General features: G+C 41.9%; 1 long non-coding RNA gene across 1 annotated transcript; it reads left to right on the top strand.

Moving 5' to 3' along the window:
• The first annotated feature begins 5,374 nt into the window (after window positions 1-5,374).
• On the top strand, window positions 5,375-7,910 carry LOC111560431. The gene is made up of 2 exons (XR_006597608.1): window positions 5,375-6,493; window positions 6,843-7,910. It is a non-coding gene; the product is annotated as an uncharacterized LOC111560431 (long non-coding RNA).
• Window positions 7,911-12,197: the final 4,287 nt, after the last annotated feature.

The following is a 12,197-nucleotide window of genomic DNA, read 5'->3' as shown; positions in this document are numbered from 1 at the left end:
TAATGTGGCATTCTGGATGGGTTCCTGGAACAGGAAAAGGACATTAGGTAAACGCTAAGAAAATCTGAGTGAACTAGGCTTCAATTAATAAAAATGTATCATTATTGGTTCATTAGTTGTGACAAATGTTAGATATCAATAATAGGGGAAATCAGATGTGTGGTAAATGGCAACTCTGTGTACTATCTTTGCAACTTTTTCTAGAAGTCTAAAATTATTCTAAAAGAAAAAATTCTTTTAAAAAAAGGTGATTTAACAGTGTTTTCAAACATTAATATTTCATTTAAGTGCAAATCAGTAATTTTTCTCTGTATAGGTCCTAGCTCTGTGATGATGTTTTTAATCAAGTAAAGTTTTAATGGTTTGTAACCCAAAGTTGATGGGGGAGAAGAAAATGAAGAAGATGTAAATAAGAAGAAAATGTAAACAATTGAAAAATAAATGCTAATAAAATCTTGTTATAGTAACCAATTTTTAAAAATACTCCAAAATGTTAAAAGATGCCATCAGTGAGGTGCCTGGGTGGCTCATCTGTTAAGCGTCCAACTTCGGTTCAGGTCATTATCTCACAGTTTGTGTGTTCGAGCCCTGCATCTGGCTGTGTTCTGACAGCTTAGGGCCTGGAGCCTGCTTTGGATTCTGTGTCTCCCTCTCTCTGCCCCTCCCCCGCTCACTCTCTGTCTCCCTCTCTCTCTCAAAAATAAATAAACCTAAAAAAAAAAAAATGCCATCAGCAAACTAGTCAGCAGTGGTCCAGGCTCTAGTCTGAAAGGCCACCAAGCCGGGGTAAGCCTCAAGGCCCATCTGAGAAACTTGGCACTCTAACTGTTCGGATTCCCCTTTCATTTGAGTTACGTTTCCGTGTTTTGTCATGTTTTCATCATAGATCTAGGAATGTACTGTAACCAAGTGTTCCTTTAATTTCTCAGAGATGTGTTCCTCCTGTCTTGTTAACCTCCTCAAAGATTCCATTTCTTCAAAGTTAACACAGTACCTTTAGGGAGGCTGCAAAATACATGGGTATGGAATAACCAGCACACGTTCAGGTAATCTGATAGAGCGGCCTGTAGCCTCCAGGTTAACGGTCTTTGACAGAGTCTTTTTATCAGCCAGGAAATTCTGGGAATATAAATCTAACGGCATTCAAGTAAAACCCATTTTCTAGCATATGTCCCTAAAGGGCAGGGGCCCCTGATTTATATCTCAGCAACCCCACTGCCTGTCACAGGGCCTGGCACTCCATATATATTTGGGAAATGAATGAATGAATGAATGGGGAATCAGATAACATGTAGGATTGTGTCAGGGAGTGAAGAGGGAAGAGTGTATTCCCAGTTGAAGGGACAGCAGGAATGAAAGTACAAAAGAAGTAGCAAGAATTGCCTATTTGGAAAATTTTGTGGACCTCATGGCATTTCTATAGTATCATTTAGTTATAATATTTATAGAATAAAATTTGATGATACTACTTTAAATATAAACATTTTGAGTCTTAAAGTTAAGAAAATCCTAGGGAAACACCTCACTTAAACTTTATTGAGGTATATTTTACATTGACACATTTTTAATGTACAGTTTCATGATGTATACATTTGTGAGACCATCCACCCCAATCAAGATACAAACGTTGCACTCACCCAAAAAGTTGTGTTGTGTTTCTTTGCAACCAGTCCCCCCATCCCACACAAGACCCTAGGCAACCACTGATCTGCTTTTTCTCACTATAGGCTAGTTTTTTTCTTCTAGAACTTACAGTAAATGGAACTGTATAGCATATGCTCTCTTGTGTCTAGTTTCTTATTTTTAAAATTTTTTTTAATTTTAGAGAGAAAGAGTACGAGCAGGGGAGAGGGGCAGAGAGAGAGAGAGAGAGAGAGGAAGAATCTTAAGCAGGCTCCATACTCAGTGCAGAGCCCAATGTGGGGCTCAATCCCACAACCCTGGGGTCATGACATGAGCCAAAATTAAGAGTCAGACACTCAACCAACTGAGCCACTCAGATGCCCCATGTTTAGCTTCTTTTACTCAGCAAGATGCTTATGAGGTTTGCCCACGTATTGTTGCATGTATCAGTGTTCTATTCCTTTTTATTTATTGCTGAGTAGTGTTCCATTGAATAACTGTGCTAGGACTTCTTATCCATTCTCTGTTTTAATGGACATTTGGGTTGTTTCTAGTTTGGGGCTGCTTTGAATAAAGCTTCTATGACCCTTAATATATGGGCCATCATGTAGACATATGTTTTAATTTCTCTTGGATAAATATCCAGGAGTAGGATTGGTGGCTTATACAGTAAGTCATGTCTCACTTTTTGAAAATGATACCTTGGATCCACAAAAATTGTCCTTATGGCCACTATTAAATAAAGAACCCAGGGCTGGAGAGGGCATCATCTGACCCAGCATAGGCCAACTTACATGTTTATGAAATTAGAATAATGCCTGTATTCTTTGAGGAAACAAGTAACAATGAAAAGATGCCACAGAATATGCTGGTGAGTGAGTCTAAAGCTAAAATGAATTCTTTACATGTCCTTATCTGAAAAATTGACTTATTTTAGGCAGCATACTAGGGTCTCATCATACTTCCTTACATGGCAAAAAATCTATAAGAAATTACCAATACTGTAAGGGCATTAGCATCTTTTCATATATAAACTATAGAAAATCCAAAGCAAACTGACTTATGCAAAAAAGGGACTTTATAAGCTTATGTAATCAGAAAGACCAAGGATTGTATGGCCTTACACATGACTGAATCATGGTCTGTTTCCATGTCTTGGATTTGTTTTCCTTCTCTGTTACCTTCATTCTCAGGCTCAGTGTGGTGTTTCCTCTGCTCAGCTTGGTGGCTCTGACAGAAAGAGAATGCCTCTCTTCTACAAGCTCCAATAATATCACAGCCAATCTCATTGGCTGGGGCAGTACTATTTTTTACCCTATCACTATGGTCCCCAGCCCATGATGCTCTAATTGGCTAGGCTTAGTCACGTGTCATGGAGGCAGCCATAGCCAAGTCTGAACCATGATGATTGAAAGTGGAATAGTAGAGTTTCCCAGGCACAGTTACCAGAAGGAGTAACAACAATGTCCATTTCTGTTGTTCCTGTTAGAAATTATGTGCAAATTCTAGATTTTTTAAATATATAGATGTTATTGTGGGTCCCCAAGCTAAGACAGAAAGTAGGTGTGTTGTTAGTTATAGGCTGTGTCAGGAAAGCCTCCTCCTTTTCAAGATAACTCAGGAAAAAAAATTAGAGATAACTGCTACAGAACCACTAAGGACTCCAAGTTAAACCCTATCTTTCATCTGAAGCAAGTATGGGAGAACAATTAACATGGCCCATCATTAGGTGATTGGGATATAGGACTTCTAAAGCCCCCCTGGCTAAGGTGACTGTGGGGATGATGTCAGTGCTTTGCTCAGTCAGACCCCTCAGGACCCTTTTAACTATTTTTGGAGGTCTGGGGGTTGGAGAAAAGGAGGTCAGCTTTAAAGGGCTTTTACTTCCATCAGCTTGTAACTTAGACTTACTTCCAAAGCACTGCTCTGGGATCAGTGAAGGTGATTTTTCAGGAGAGCAGGAAGTTCCTGGGAGTTTACTTCCCTCTTAACCTGTGACAGGTGAGTGTGGGACAACAAAAGCCCCAGTTCCCTTGCTTCCTTCCTTGCACATGAAGCCCCATTTTAGGGTCTACTTCTAGGCATCAAAGCCTAAGTACATGAGGATAAAAGTCTCAAGGCCAAAGAAACACTCGATAGGATCATGTGGGGTAAACAGCATCTGAAGTCAGACTTCCTGATTATTTGTCCAGACCTCACAGCCTTATGGTTGTGTGAGCTTGAACAAGTCCAGTCACTTCTGTGAGCCTTGGTTTCTTCATCTGTAGAATGGGAATCATCATAACACCCGCCTCACCCACCTATCACACAGGGTTGCTGTGAGAAACAAATGACAATGTGAACATAGGGCACTTGCAAATGTAAACAGTTATACAAACATCCAGTATTACTTAGGTGCTATCAGAAGTGTTCATGTTGACCCCAACCACCTGAGATAGCTATGCTTAGTTTATCTGATTCTTCATCACCACAAACCTGAGGTCAGATTTCAATATCAATCAAATAGAGAAAAGAGGTTGAAATCCCCAGCGGACATTTCATTCCATTAGCTCTGCTAAATAATTCTACAGTAGAGTCAGACAGACACAGAGCTGGAGTTTGCTGCGTGTGGTCAGAGTTCCTGGTAGTGAATGTTTGCTGGCCCAGGCCTTTGTGTATTGTTCTGAATCCCCAGTTGCCTCAGTCCAGGGGCAGGCAAGCCTGTCCTCCATCTTGTCTACCAGACTAAATAAACATCACGAAGAGTGGAGAACCGTCATGCTGTGGACAGGGCCTCATCCTCCTGACCCAGCCTGCACCAGGAGCAGCCTCTGTTTCCTGCCCCTGATTTTATCCACTAGTAAGATCTGATGCTATGTTCTGGCCTTACCTCATCCTGCTTGCCTCATCTTGCTGCAAACACATTGCTCTGCATCTTTGAAGGAACCAGAAATCTGACACGGTCCTAGTAACCTTAATAATGATCATAGTTTCCATTTCTTGAGTCCTCTGACACCTTTCCATACACGTGTTACTTCACTTAAAGTACCCTTCACACCTGTGAAGGAAGCACCATTTGCACAATTTTGGAATGAGGAAAGTAAGATTTATTTGTTTGTTTGTTTAGAGAGACAGCACAAGTGGGAGAGGGGCGGAGAGAGAGAGAATCCCAAGCAGGCTCCACGCTGTCAGCGTAGAGCCCAATGCGGGGCTGGATCCCAAGCCCCATGAACTGTGAGATCATGACCCAAGCCAAAATCAAGAGTCGGGTGCTTAACAGACTAAGCTGCCATGATGCTCCGGAAAGCAAGTTTTAAAGACGTCAAGTAACTTGCCCAAGGTCGCACGTATCAGAACCAGGACTCAACCTCACAGCAGAACTCAGGACTCTGGTTCACTACAGTAACCGCCCTCCCTCCACCCCCACACCACCCCCATCCCTGGCTCTGATAGGAGTAAGCTCCACAAAGCAGGGATTTGTGGTTCCCTCATCTCTGTGATTCGGTTGGATGAACGTCCAGATCTGACAGGGCTCATCCCCAGCCAGAGGGCTGCTTCCCCTTTCTCTCTCCATCTTCTCGGCACAAAGTCACACTTGGTGGGCTTCCTTGGCCCCTGTGAGTGCCCTTGCTTCTGGGACCAGTTTCCTCTCTGTTCTAACATCAGTGACCTCAGGAAACCCCAAAGTGCTTCCCTACAGGAAAATGTCCACTTATAGATCCTCAGGCCATTACTGTCACCCACTGCCCTCCCTGGAAACACCTCTGAGCCCTTTAAGCACTCCAGGAATTGTTTACCTAGTCAAGGGGATAATTTTGGCATTAACCTTCAGTCAATGAACAAAACAGAACTTTAGACAATGAGGTCTTCTTATAAATTTGCCTGATTCTCTTTTGTTCCAGGTTCAGAAATATTCTCCCACTGAAAAGTCTCTGGAGTATAAAATTATGTCTCTCCCTCTCCATCTTCATTGTATGAGATGCCCAGAAAATCCCGCTGTTGCAAATGGAACTAACTAGAAGCACAGGTGAAGTACTTCAATCCCTCACCTTTCTTTTGAGGCCTTAGGGATTCACCTTCTGGGCTGGAGCCAGAGCTGGTTTGAGTCATCAAGGGAGCCAAACATACCTCCTGAGATCCTGGGGAAACTTTCTGCAGAAAAGATCCAAAAAAGGAGAATCTAAACTCTATTACCTGTGAATCTATTTTTTGTTTTTGCCTCCCCCCACCCCACACCTAATTCATTTAAAAATGTCTTGCATCAGGTGAGACTTTTACATACAGAAACAGATATTTTTAAACAAGCAGGCCTGAATGTGTACCTATGAATCTCTCTCCTCTTCAACAGAGGACAATAGTCTTAGGAAAAAGGTGCAGCCATTGTTCAAACCTTTTCTGGCCCTCTTTTCTTGAAATTGCATTTGGAGTCTGCAACACATCCTCTTGAATATTTTCTCTTGTGATTTTTTTTTTAATGCTCTTGACTTTAAGAAAAGTAGCTAAAGTCAATTTAAACCAGGTTTAGTGATTAAACTGAGAAATACCATTTGGGGCTAAAAATGATCTGTGAGTATAAAATAAGGAGGAAGAAGGTCTTTTGTTGTCCTTAAGGTGGCTCTGGCAGTAATGATTTTCTTCTGAGGCACAGGAAAGCTTTTCAGGGGAGGCACCCTCACCTTGGTAAAAAGGCAATTCGAGATCAGGCTGTGGCTACCTGCTAAAGAGCTTTCTTTCTTCTCTGTTCCCGCGTTACAATACTGCCCCTTTTTGATCTTTGCCCAGTGTTTATCCTTCACATTTTCATTTAATGAGAATGACAACTGTCTGAACCCCAAGGGGAATTGGTGAAGAATTTAAATCCTTCCTTTGCATGTATGTCCTCTACATAAAGGTATGTGTGATATTTGCTATTACTGGTTACTTGGATGGGCCTCACTTTCTAACAGCGGGAAGATAAAAGGATAGAATACAAAGTCCTGTTCCTTTGGGTTCTCTCTTCCTCGCTTTTTATTTTTCCCCTTTCAAAGGAGTAAACATGTGATGGGTGCCCCGTTCACATTCCCCTACCTAATTAAACCTCAGGGTGTGAAATCTTGTCGATGGCAGTTTGGCAAGTTTCAACACCACGAACCCTTATCAATAGTTTGATGGGGATCTTCGGTCACTTCAGGGTAACATGCTAATCAGCTACTTAAGCCTTCTGGGGAAACTAATTCAGGTGGGTCCCCTTCCTCTTCTAGTTACCATGGTTTCTGGATTCCATCAGAAGTCTCTCATTTTCCCCTTCAACATCGATTGCTTACTCCCTTCTGGAAGTGTCCACGCTGGAATTCGGCCTCACTGTTTGAAGTTCTGTGTTGCTAAGAGATGCTGTTTTGCAGTAAACCCAAGTGTGAACACACACTAAGTAAGGCCTTTCTGTACCTCTGCAAATATCCACTTGTGCTTATGCCCAGGGCAAGGAGGACATTCTTTTCATTTGTTTCAAGAGCTAGGTGGCCACCAATGGCGGCTGGTCAAAATAGAAGACGGGAAGAAGCAGCTTGTTCAGGGTTGAGCTTGCTACTGTATTTGCTAGTGCACCACATCTGGTTTTCTTCCAAGACAATAAAAATAATAATAATTTCTCCCTCTCTCAGGAAGGAAATGCAATTTTTAAAGGATAACAAGTAATGAAGCTGAATGGTGTCTCTAGTCACCTACCTTAAGCCTCCTTTTCTGGGAGAGGAAACTGAGGCCCCAGAGAAATGGAATCCTTTGACTTAAATCAGTTCATCACAGGTCAGCCTGGGACTAGAGCTCAGTTTTTCCGACTCCCCGTAATACATCCTCGGTGCTGCCTCCCTGGGAACTGAAATTGTGTAGAATATCTTATGATCGATAATAATACCATTGACATACAATCAACAGGGCATTTTTTCCCTTTGGCAGAAATGATGGATTTATACCAATGATTCTCCTTCTTCATCACTCTGTAAACAAATAACTTATATGTATTAAAATAGGCTCTCTCTGAGTTCCTCCAGAGACTTCAAGCTCTTTGAAGACCCAAGGGTGCATCCTTCATATCCTGTGCTTAGTAGGGACTCAGTAAATGGTGAGTGGATGGATGGATAACACAAGGCGAAACCACCTCACCCACAAGGGACTGCATGGATTCCCCCATTAGGCCAATGAATTTAAACAGCCACAGGCAGAAGTAAGTGCTACCATGTTTACCTCTGTTATTTTGATGGAGATGGCTTATTTTAAGAATATCAATGCAATAAAGTAAATCAAAATCCGAAATAAAATGTTACTTATCCGAAGTTTCACTGTATCTCCACATTTTTAAGTATATGAGTCCCGGAAAGAAAGACTGTTCTTCTGAAAACGCTAGGCTCTTTCATGAATTCTGCCTTGCTTGAAATTTCTGCCCTTTTCAAAATTTCTGTCTTTTTCAATCAACCTCTGACCTCACTCTGATTCTAGGAAGAGCTGACTTATGTCCCCAGGGAATCATTTCACAAATATCTGAGAGCTGCACACAAACAAGGCAACAAATAGACCAGGCTCCCATGACTCAGCACTAATTTAGAGCCACACAGGTTGGTGGTTTGTTTGGGGGTTTGTCAGGGGGCTCAGGGCTTCTGTGGAGAAGGAAACTCCTCTTTCTTTCTGGCAACATAATTAAAATTCTAGACCTACACAAAGTGAAAGAGCTTTGCAAAGCTGAAAACAGTGCAAATGTTCCTTATTATATTAGTACTATTCTTGTACTAATGTACTCACAGATCTGATGACTAAATGTCAGGAGAAGTGAGTATTCCTGGAAGGTGGTGTTTTTTTCAGAAGGGCTTGGGGGTCATCCTTTGGGAGGGGTGGGCATTGGACTTTCCTTTGAGGCAGCCTGGGGGAATTAAACCTCAGGATCTGGGCTTCTTACATCACCAGAATCTTACACAGATGGCTCCTCCTTTCTCTTGGTACCTTTGGGCATTACATGTTTTTTTTTTAATTTTTTTTAATGTTTTATTCATTTTTTTGGGAGACAGAGTATGAGTTGGGGAGGGGCAGAGAGAGAGGGAGACACAGAATCTGAAGGAGGCTCCAGGCTCTGAGCTGTCAGCACAGAGGTGGACATAGGGCTCAAACTCATGAACCACAAGATCATGACCTGAGCCAAAGGCGGACGCTTAATGCCCTGAGCCACCCAGGCTCCCCTTACATGTTTCTAATGCTTAAACCATGTGGTTGTTAGATGGTGTTTGTAAATAGAATAAAAGATTTCTACTGCTTTTGTGACTGCTACCAAGGACATTTTATGTATCTTGAGGGGAGAAAAAGCCTTTTCATAAAATGTTGTTTGAACCAGGCAACTGAAGATAGGACTCACTCCTTACTCAGGCCCACATCCCTCCTTTGTGATTGCCTATGACTGACTGTAAGTATTGATTCTAGTGCTGACTTCTTGTTTTCTAGACTTATAGGTGGAAATTGTGCAATTAATTCAAATTGAATACACTTTATTAGCTGGTGATGGCAAACGTTATTAGGTGGTCATGCTTTTCACGGGATTGCTGGGATTACTTTTATAGCAAGAGAAATGAGGTTGCTGCCAAAGATATCATATGGTGGGAATGTCCACAGACATATTTTTGTTTACATGACACTGTGGAAAACCCTAAAACAATGAGAGGTAAGGCTATCCTGCACAGCGTTTTAGACTTTCTTTGGAATTTGTAGATACTGAAAGTATAAACTTAAATTATGTGCATTTACCTGGGGAGAAGACTCACATCTTTATCAGGCTTTCAAATGGGGCCCAGACTTCTGGAAAGATTAAGAGTTCCTGAAGTAGAGACATTTTTAACACCGCTTGACTAAGGTGTGCCATTAAAAACCAAACTGAAACAAAACAACCCCACAAAAAAACAGCACTTTGCTACAAAATTTTAAGCATGCATGTTTTCTTTTTTTTTTTTCAACGTTTATTTATTTTTGGGACAGAGAGAGACAGAGCATGAATGGGGGAGGGGCAGAGAGAGAGGGAGACACAGAATAGGAAACAGGCTCCAGGCTCCGAGCCATCAGCCCAGAGCCTGACGCGGGGCTCGAACTCACGGACCGCGAAGTCGGACGCTTAACCGACTGTGCCACCCAGGCGCCCCAAGCATGCATGTTTTCTTAAATGCTGAAAATTTAAAAGCATATTTAATTTATTTTATATTTAGAGCCTAAAAAGGTGGTAAGACATTGATTCCATGTATTAAAGTGCTTTAGAACTAGACATTCCCATCCCCTGGATGAACAGTTTTAACATGAATGATGGCCAGTCGTGGCTAAAAATGTGGGTCTTGTGGATTCATGGAACATTCCTTGAATTTATGCCCTATGCCATATATTGTGAAAAGGACGACTGTCTAAAGGCTTATAATGGGAGACTAACAAGGAATTCACAGTCCAGTTAGCAAATGATAATAACGCTGCAGGTTTTGAGAAAACAACTCTTGACCTACACAGGGGTTCAAAGAAACCTTAGAACAGGCAATCATTTAACTACATCCAGATTAGAGTTTTAGGAGTTGGCTGGTAATAGGGACAGCGGGCAGGAGAGATTGCAGCAGGAGCAGTTTCCGGGAGGCGGCTCAGACTTTAATGTACATTAGGAATTACCCGGGGCTTGTCAAAATGCAGATTCTGAATCTTTGGGTCTGGGCGGGACCTGAGATCTACATGTTCAAGAAGCCGCTAGTGATCGCTGTTGGTCATCCCCACTTTGAATCTCAAGGGAGGAGAATAGGTGTACCAGGCTGTTTGGGGACCAGCAAGTAGCTCAGGGTGGCTGGGGCTCAAAGAGGGCTCAGGGTGGGTTTGCTCCAGATAGATGCCTGGAAGAGCCTCTCTCTCTGAAATATTTCAAACATGTAGAAAAGAACAGAGAATAGTATAAGCATGTACCATCCGGACTTTACAAATGTGGGCATATCTACTTTGTGGTTTTTAGAGATGCTTTGGAATTCCTTTCACTTCCTCCACCATCCTGCCCTTTGCCTTCCCCTCAGCATCCCCTCCTCGGATCCTGGTGTCTATCTTTTCCATCCATGCTTTTATGTTTTTACGTGTATATTTGCAAATGATCAATATGTACTGATGTTTGTATTTTAGATAAATGACACTTCATACAGTTTTATGCACCTTATGTTTTTATTCAATTCTATATTTTCCAAATTTGTCTTGCTTGATACTTGGAGATCTAGTACATTTATTTTGAACTGCTATTTTAGTATTACTTGTATAAACTTATTACAATAATTCATTCATTTCCCTATTGATGAAGATTTGGGTTGTTCATTCTCCCCACCCCCCCCAATTGTTCATTCTTAGAAACAATGATTTAGAGGGGTTTTTGCATATACTGGATACTAACCCTCTGTCACTTCCGGGCATTGTTAATATCTTCTCCAGGTCTATGGCTTGTTTTGTTGCTGGTATTGGTTTTACCTTTATTATGGTGACTTTCGTTAGATGAAAGTATTAAATTTTAACGTAGTCCAATTTGTCAACCCTTTTCTATTGTTGTTTGTGCTTTTTAGATCTTGTTTAAGGAATCATAAAGTTATGTTCTCTAACTCAGGATTTTAATACAACATTGTGGGTAAACTTGACTGAGGTTTTCTTAACTATTTTTTGAGCTATTAATACAATGATGTCTCTTTACAATAGTTGCTGCACAGATGTAGTCTAGTTTGATCTGTTTCTCTGGAAGGCTGGTAAGTTCTTCTCAGTGGAAACAAAGGCAAGTCCTGATGCTGTCCATCTTATTTCTTAATTTTGGTTTTTAAGTGTATTGCCCACTTCTGGGGTCTTTGGCTGGTATTCCCTGATAGGTGGGAGAATTCCCTAACTCTCCCAGAATCTTCAGCTCCAGCCCCACACAGGATGAATGCTCCTGCCCAAGTGGCCTCTCTGCATGCCTCCTGTTCTCCCTGATTTCCACTGGTATTTCTCCTTGTCCTTTCAGTTCTGCGGGCTGGCAATAGCTTCTCTCTGCTGCCAGATTCTGGGTACCTTAACACCCCTATGTCTTTTCAACAATTCTCCATTTTTTTGGACACCAACTGGATGTCCCATAATTCAGCTCAATCCTGACACTAACCACCCAGAGTTAGCACAGACTAAGGGGCTCAGCCCCACAAGACTGCCCCTCTCCACCCCCGCCCCTGCCGCTTCAGATGGCAGCTGCAAATCCCAGGTCTCCAGGTGACCCATACTTCTGTCCAACTTGGTTACAAATTCAGGGATTCGCACAACACACCATCAGGTTTGATAACCTACTAGAATGACTGATAGAACTCAGGAAAGTACTATACCTACAACTAAAGTTTTATTATAAAGTATATAACTCAGAAGCAGCCAAATGGAAGAGATGTGTAGGGCAAGGTCTGTGGAGGTCCTGAGTACAGGCACTTCTGTTCTTATGGAGATGGGGTGAAATACCCTCCCAATGCATCAATATGTTCACCAGACAGTCCCCTGGGCCTTTTTGTTCAGTTTTTGTGGAGGTTTTGTTACTTCCACACAATTGATTAAATCATTGGCCGTTGATGGTTGAA

The sequence above is a fragment of the Felis catus genome, chromosome B2 (genome assembly GCF_018350175.1).
Source record: "Felis catus isolate Fca126 chromosome B2, F.catus_Fca126_mat1.0, whole genome shotgun sequence".
NCBI classification, from domain to species: Eukaryota; Metazoa; Chordata; class Mammalia; order Carnivora; family Felidae; genus Felis; species Felis catus.
The sequence above is the reverse complement of the archived record's forward strand: the minus strand, read 5'-3'. Positions and strand labels throughout refer to the sequence as shown.